Genomic DNA, 7148 nt, shown 5'->3' on the forward strand with positions numbered 1-7148 from the left:
AGATCAAGGTGCTCATCTGCAGAGGAAGGAGCTTCCAACCGAAGTGCTGCCTGAGCAGCTTGTGGCTGCCAACCTCACCCGTCCCTGCCAACCTGCTCCTCTTGCTCTGCACCTGCTGCCTCTGAGCTGCTCACCCCGTGGAGAGGGCCCCTCTCTTCCTCCCCTCCTGTCCTGCTTCGAGCCTCCAGCTCCAGGTGACTTTCCCAAAGAGGAAGGACTGAGCAGAACGCTCAGGAAAGTCACCCACCCCAGACAAGGATGTTTCAAGGGCTTTGATCCATTCACTCCATCCCTCTTCACAGCCACAGCACAGAGCAGCTGATTGGAAAACAGAGAAGCTCATTCAGGCAGGAGCTGCTGGGGACTCCTGAGTTACCCCCTGCACGTTCAGTTTTGCCCCTGGCTTTATTGTGCCAGTTATAAGAGAAGTGCTGGATCCCAAAGGAGCTGCCCAGCCCAACCTGCCAGAGAACACCACTTCTCAGGCTTTGTTCTACCAGTAACCTCTGCTCCCACCAAACCACTCTGCCAATCCCATCAGAGTTAATGCTGACCATTAATAACTCACATTTCCCCCATCAACCACCGCTTCTTCAGGGCTGATTTGTTTGCCAGCTGCTCCTCATCCCCCTCAGCCAGGCCCTGGGAGAGCAGGGACAGTGGCAGAGACCTTGAGAAGACCTGGCTTTGTGCAAACCCCTTTTGAAAGCCAGATCTCCTGGCCCCCCGTTGCACCAGCCAGTTGGGATTTAACCCCTTGTTGTTTTGCCACTTCCATCTCAATCCTGTGTCTGGGCAGGAGGGGGAGAATAGGGGAGAGTGTCTGACTGATTGTGCAAAACCCAAATCAGGAGAAGTTTGATTTGCAGGGGCCAGAGGTACGAAAGAGCTTGGGCAGGAATTTGCACTAAACCTTTGACACACAAGACATTTCCCTTTCTGGCCAAGACAAACAAAGGAAGGAAGTGTCTGGGACTTTGAAAGCGACCTAGTGGAGACAGGTGAGGGCAGATAAGGGCTGAAGGAAGAGTGGGTTGGGTAAGGGAAGTATCTAGTTTTAAAGATTTGTCCAACCCCTTGGTATCCTGCAGATCAGACCTGGGGGAGGTGAAGCTGCCTTGGGAAGAGCTGCTGGCAATGGGAGAAACAGGAGAAACATCCCTGGAGTGCTGAGCACAGGGTTTCTATTTGCCTGCCACTTTTTTCCTCTTTTTCCACATACTTTGCAAAGTTCTCTGGTATCCCATGACTAAGACTCACAGGCTTTTGGTGCTGACCACCAGCAGGCTCTGTGAAGCCTCCTGTCAGACAACCAGTGATGTCTGCCTGGAGCATTCCTGCAGGATCCTGCCATTTCTCAGCTTTGTTGGTGTAAAAGAGCATTTGCCCCTTTCCAGCACGTGTTGAGATCCACTTGGAGCTGTTCCTGCCCTGCAAAAGGGAGAAAAACATTGTATGACAGAGGGATTGAGGAAAAAACCATGATTGAAGGAGGGATCAGCTCTTCATTCATGCTGGTTTCTGCCCCCATACCACTTGTACGGGGGGCACAGGGGATTCCTCATGTTTCCAGTGCTGCGAATGGGACCAGTAAGGAGTTTTCTGTGGGACAGCAGGCAGGATGAGGCCTGGCTCCTCCTGAGCTGTGACATCTCTGCCTGGCTCCAAGAGAGCATCCTGCACCACTGGCTGTTGTGGGAAGGCTGGGACAGGCTCTGCTGAGGTTCCTCTGCGTGTCCAGGCTGAGATGATGCAAACAAAGCTGCTGCTTTCTGGGTTATTTATAAAGCAAGCTGGACAAATAAACTTTTCCTGCCCAGAATGGTCAAGGTTAGGACTCCATCGTTCTTTTCCTATGGGGACCTTGTTTGTGACTCATTCCCGGCAGCCGCTCAGGGGCTTCCAGTCCATGGGCTGGAAGGGATGAGCCTTCCAAGGGGAGGGATGGCTGGGGCAGCTGAAGGCTCCCTGCGAGGACCGAGCCTGGTCCATCCTCCTTTGTTACTATCAAGCGAAGATCTCCGAAAAACGGGCCGTGATGCAAGCAAAGGCTGTTTGAGAATCCCAGAAAACTGGCTGGAGCACCATCTGGAGGCGGTTTCTGGAAGCTGCGGGAAAACCATCTCAAGTCCTTTCACTGGGGGGGATGAAGCTGGTGTCCCAGATGTGGGGTTTTTTTTTCCCCAGTCAGTATTTCCTGTGTCCCTAGAAACAGGAGGGAGTCCCTTGAATCACCCTTTTGTTCCTCTGCTGACTCCAACCTGTGCATTGATGTCACCTGTGACCAGGGGGACACGTTTTGCCCCCTCTGCTCTTCATTAGTGCTTGGTGCCTGGAGCCCAGGGGGCTCTGCCTGAAGTGGGGAAATGCTTCCCCATCACTTTTCCAGAAACACTTGGTCTGGTTTTACTGCCTTTGATGTGTTATCGATTTCTCTAAGATTTCCCTTCAAGAACCAGGCTGCCTGAAAGTATCTTCTGCTGGGTTTGACCACAGCTGTTATCCCACTCTGTCTCTCAGATAGCACGTTGACAGCAGGGAGGGCTGCTCTGTTTGCTCTCGGAGACTCCCCTGTTTTCATTCTGCAGATGCTGAAAAGGGCTGTGGTTTCTCAGCAGGGATCTCCTGCACGTCCTGACACGTTCCTCAACTCAGCACCAAGCTAGATGGGCTCTGCAGCATTCACTGGAGGCTGGTTCTTTGCAGGGATTTACTCTTTCTAAACTCACCATTCAGGTTGTTCACAAAGACAACTTGGTCTTTCAATACGCTCGGTGATCAGTTTTCTTCACGGCTGATCAAGGTTTCCTGCATAACGAGTCAGGCCTTTGTTGCCGATTCCTGAGGAATTCTTACTAAATCCTGCACAGGCCTGGAAAACCTTCAGCCTCTCTGCCTGTCCCAAGCTCTGGGGGCTGCTCTGGGTGCTGCTCCCCCCCAGCAGCAGCGGGTTAACAGCTCAGGGTGTGTGTTTCAGGGCGATGCATCTTGAAGTGTTGCGGGTTGTTTTTTTTTCTCTATACGTCCTATGTTCACAATATTAAACACTTCCTTCCCCTTTGGCCCTGGAGGCCGTTCTGCAAGCTGGAAGCCCCAGTGTCTGTTTGAGCAGGGCCTCTCTATCACCAGAATCTGCTTATCTACAGCTCAAAGGAAATTCAGCTTGGCTGCTGTGTTCCAGCTCCGGATGAAACGCCTCCTGCCTGCGCACACCGCGGGTTGACGAGCGAGGGGCCGAGATGCTGCTCCTCAGGAGCAGCGCCTGGGAAAACAATCCCGGGCTCTCGTTTCACACAGTCAGCGATTGCGGGGCCAAAGTTGCTGCTGGGACCATCCCAGCACCATGGGATGAGTTCAAAGCCTTGAAGGGAAGAGATCCCGGGAGCTTTGGAGAGAGAGGGGGGTTGAGGGACTCGGTAAATACTCGCGTGGGGAGCAGCGTCTTGGAAATGAAACATCAAATAAAACCTGTCAGATGAAATAACGATCACAAGGAGTAAATTAAGTCACTAGAAGGATCTGAGCAGGTTAAGAGCTCTCTCCTCTGTTGAAAAGGGGGAGTTTGATATTTTCAAGTGTCTTTGCATCCCCCCCCCCAGCATCCCTCAGGGCACGGAGCGTGCTCTTGATGCTGGGCTAAAAATAAACCACGGGGGAAGGCTCTGACAGCTCCTCAGAGCTTCAGGTTCTTTGAACTGAAAAAGACAAAAACAGCACATGAGGAAAGAATGTCTTTGTGGGCCACAGGACCCTGGAGAAGGCTTTGACCAAGCAGCAGATATAAAGCCAGTGTCCATCATGTTTGTACCGAGCTGTGTCCCCAGGCATGGGCTACGAAGCCGCCATAACAACACAAGCAGCTCGTGCTGCTCCTTCTCTAATTCCACTTGTATTTGAAGGCCCTAAAGCAGCTCAGGGATGGTGCTGCAGCCAGAGCAGCACCAGGGCTTTGCACTAGTTGGCTGAGATACCTCCTGGAGGATGAAGCAGTGGATGAAGCAGAAGAAAAAGCTCCCAGGAAAGGCTGTCGTGAGGGGCTTGGAAGCATGAAGGAAAACTGCTGTCCTGGTGAGGTGTGTCCTGCAGGGTCAGGCTTTTAGATGTTCCTGGGTGAGAAACAGCCACTTTCAGCTCTGCTTGACAGAGCAGAGAGCTCATCTCACTGGGTGGAAATTACAGTTTATATAAAACAATTTCACCTCTGCCACTCGGTTTCCTGAAAGCTGATGGAGGAAGGGTCAGAATCAGGGAGTGACACAGTTTGTTGCCTTTTTCTAGAAGACACTGTGTGTTTTTATTCTCCCCCTTTATTTGTGTGTGTTTAGATAAAAGCTAGGACAAAAAGACTCTGCTGAATGGGCTCCAAGTTAAAGCCCAAGAAAACAATCTTCAATCTTGAAGGCTGAGCAGATCAGTGGGTCATCAAACCCAGTTTTGCTCACACAGGAAATCACATAATGTAATCTCTTGTTTGTGTCTTTGGCCAAGGGTAAAACCCTTCTCAGCAAGGGTGACATTTGAGAGAGCAAAGCCCCAGGAGCCACACAGCATTTGAGGAAACAGGGATTTTTCAGGAACAGACAATAGAGTGGAGAACTGTTTGCAGAAATCTCCAGGTTCCGTCCTTGTTTGGAAGAGCAGGGACCCAGCCTCAGCTTGAGCTGTTTCTTCATCAAGTAACACTTTAAAAATGATCCTTGTCCATAGCCACTTTGCACCATATTTTTGTTATCTTTAGTTAATTAACACTGCTGACAGAGCCTTGTTTCAAGGTGCATTTTAGTTTCCTGCTTGCAAATAAAACAATAGTGTGTACCTACAGGAGCCTCTGTCAATACAGGTGACAAAGAAAGATCCTCCTGGAACTGCAAAGACCAGTTCCATTTTTCCTGACCCATTTTTGTGACCTGCTCTTAAAAACTTGCTCTGCTTCTCTCCTTCCACTTTGCAGGGAAACCACTGAAAATTCTCCTCAGAGTGGGGCTTGTTACTCAGTCCTGGACCCAAGCCTGGAGTGTTTGTATCTGAGCTGTGTCTTTAACTTGCTTGTGTACCATGTGGAACAGTGTCAAAAGCCATAAAATTGTATTTACTGCCTCTTCTGGGAGTGCAGCACTCAGAACATCACTGCAGAAGTAAATTATCTTAGCCTGGGATGGCTGCATCTTGCCAAATGAGCATTGCCTGCTACTCATTTTCTTTGGTTGTCGTTGTTAGGTGCTGACAAACAATGTGTGGAACTGCTTGTTCCACTGGCTTCCCAGATCCCAACACCACATCATTCTCTCCTCATCTTAAAAAAAAAGAGAGCGAAGAGGAAACCTTTGACATTTTTCTTGACCATTCTCCACCCTCTCCGGGTCAGGGGAGTCTCTCTTCTCAGCTTTCTCCCACCTGTTGAATGGATTTAATCTTTCCCAGATGACCTGAAAATATACAACGAATGGAAGTGCTTTCCAGCCTGTTGCTTCCTTATTCTGTTGAGATTCTTCCCCTTTTACCACTCACATCAATTACAATCCTTATCTGATCACTCACCCTTTGAAGTTACACTGACATATTTCTACCTTCTTGGCATTATCCACTGTCAGCTGCTTCTCTTGGGAAAGACTTAGATCTGCTGATTCCTTTGTCTCTCCTCTCCACATACTGGAATTTGCCTGTTATTTATAACCCCCCATCCAGGGAAGAATCCAAGGAGCCGTGGAATCAGCTGTGGTTCATCTCAGATACAACCAGAGGAAGAGCTTCTTCTGAGCTGACTGGTCACAGATGTCCAAGGGTCCTTTTCTTTTCCTTCCATGGGACTTTCTATCAGCTCAGCCACATTTTAGAACTTTTACATTCTTCAAACGCATGAAAAGCACCAAAACATTTCCCTGGGGAGGGATCTTCTCCCCTGCTCTTACCCACAGCTGCTGTTAACTAGTCCAAGTGTACCATGTTCTGTTTGTTTCCAGGTTGTGCAGGAAACAGATTCATCAATATCTCTATAATTGTAATTAACACAGTTTAAATCACCCCCTATTCTTCTTTCTTTCTGCACATTAGGTTGGGTTGTCATCACTTCAGCTCCTCTTCTTTTCCCATTGCTCTCAGTTTGGCTCAGAACTGTGTGTAGCTGCTGCAATCTTATCAACAATCTTAACACCACAATTTCTCATGATTTTTATGCCACGATAGCAGGACCACAGCCCTCTGGACCAGCAGTTGGCTTCTGGAATCTGAGAATCTGATTTTTTCTCTTCTGCTTTCCTTAATGAATAACCTTACAAATTCCATGGATCCCCTTTCCTGTGGGCTGGGATACTCTGCACTATACCCAGTCTCGGGGATGGCACGAAGGCCACAGCCCCTCTCAGGGCAGGAGCTGGGTCAAAATGGGGAGCTGCTCACAGCTCTGGCTCTGAAGCCCTCAGCACCCTTACAGCAGAGTTTCTGCTGCTCTCCACTGCTGCTGCCTGCCCAGATCAGCCCCTGGTGCTCTGGAGTTTCCCAGCCTCTCAGCAGCAAACGCTCTGGGCTTATCAGCACATCAGAGCAGTTGGAAGACAGTTGAGTGTCTCTCCGGGTGCTGATAGAGGGAAGGCTTTGCTCTGGGAGATAAGCAGCCCTCCCTGAGGAGCCAGGGGAGTTCGTTGGTATCAAGAGTGTCTTCCAGCACTTTGCAGCCTTTGGACGTGCAGAGGGTGAGGTGGTCACGTAGACAGCAGCCACTGGGGCTCTGTTTTTGAGGTCAGTAACTGAACCCCTCACTATCATCTCTCTTCTTCTCCCTGGCAATATTTTTCTCTCCCTGATCAAGCTGCTGCAGTGGCCTCAGTGGCTCACCAGGCTGTAAACAGACAAGTCGAATCCCCATGTTTTTGGATGGTAGATGAATTCAGGAGAGATAAGCACTTCAGGAAGGTATTTCAGCCTAAGATTTTGAAATGCTCAACAGCTCCTTGCTCTGCTCTCTGTACACGCCTGCAAAGCTGCTCAGCTCTTCCTGCAGGTTGTAGGAGTCACAGTTTTGTAAGAATCCCCCTCCAGTTTTGGGGGGAACCAGGAGTGCCTGGAGTGAAGTTAATCCTGCCCCTCCAGAGCTCCCTGCATCATCCCAGGGCAGAAAACTCAATCTCTGGTGGTTACATGTCACCTGGTCC

Source organism: Apus apus, chromosome 28 (assembly GCF_020740795.1).
Source record: "Apus apus isolate bApuApu2 chromosome 28, bApuApu2.pri.cur, whole genome shotgun sequence".
NCBI lineage: Eukaryota > Metazoa > Chordata > Aves > Apodiformes > Apodidae > Apus > Apus apus.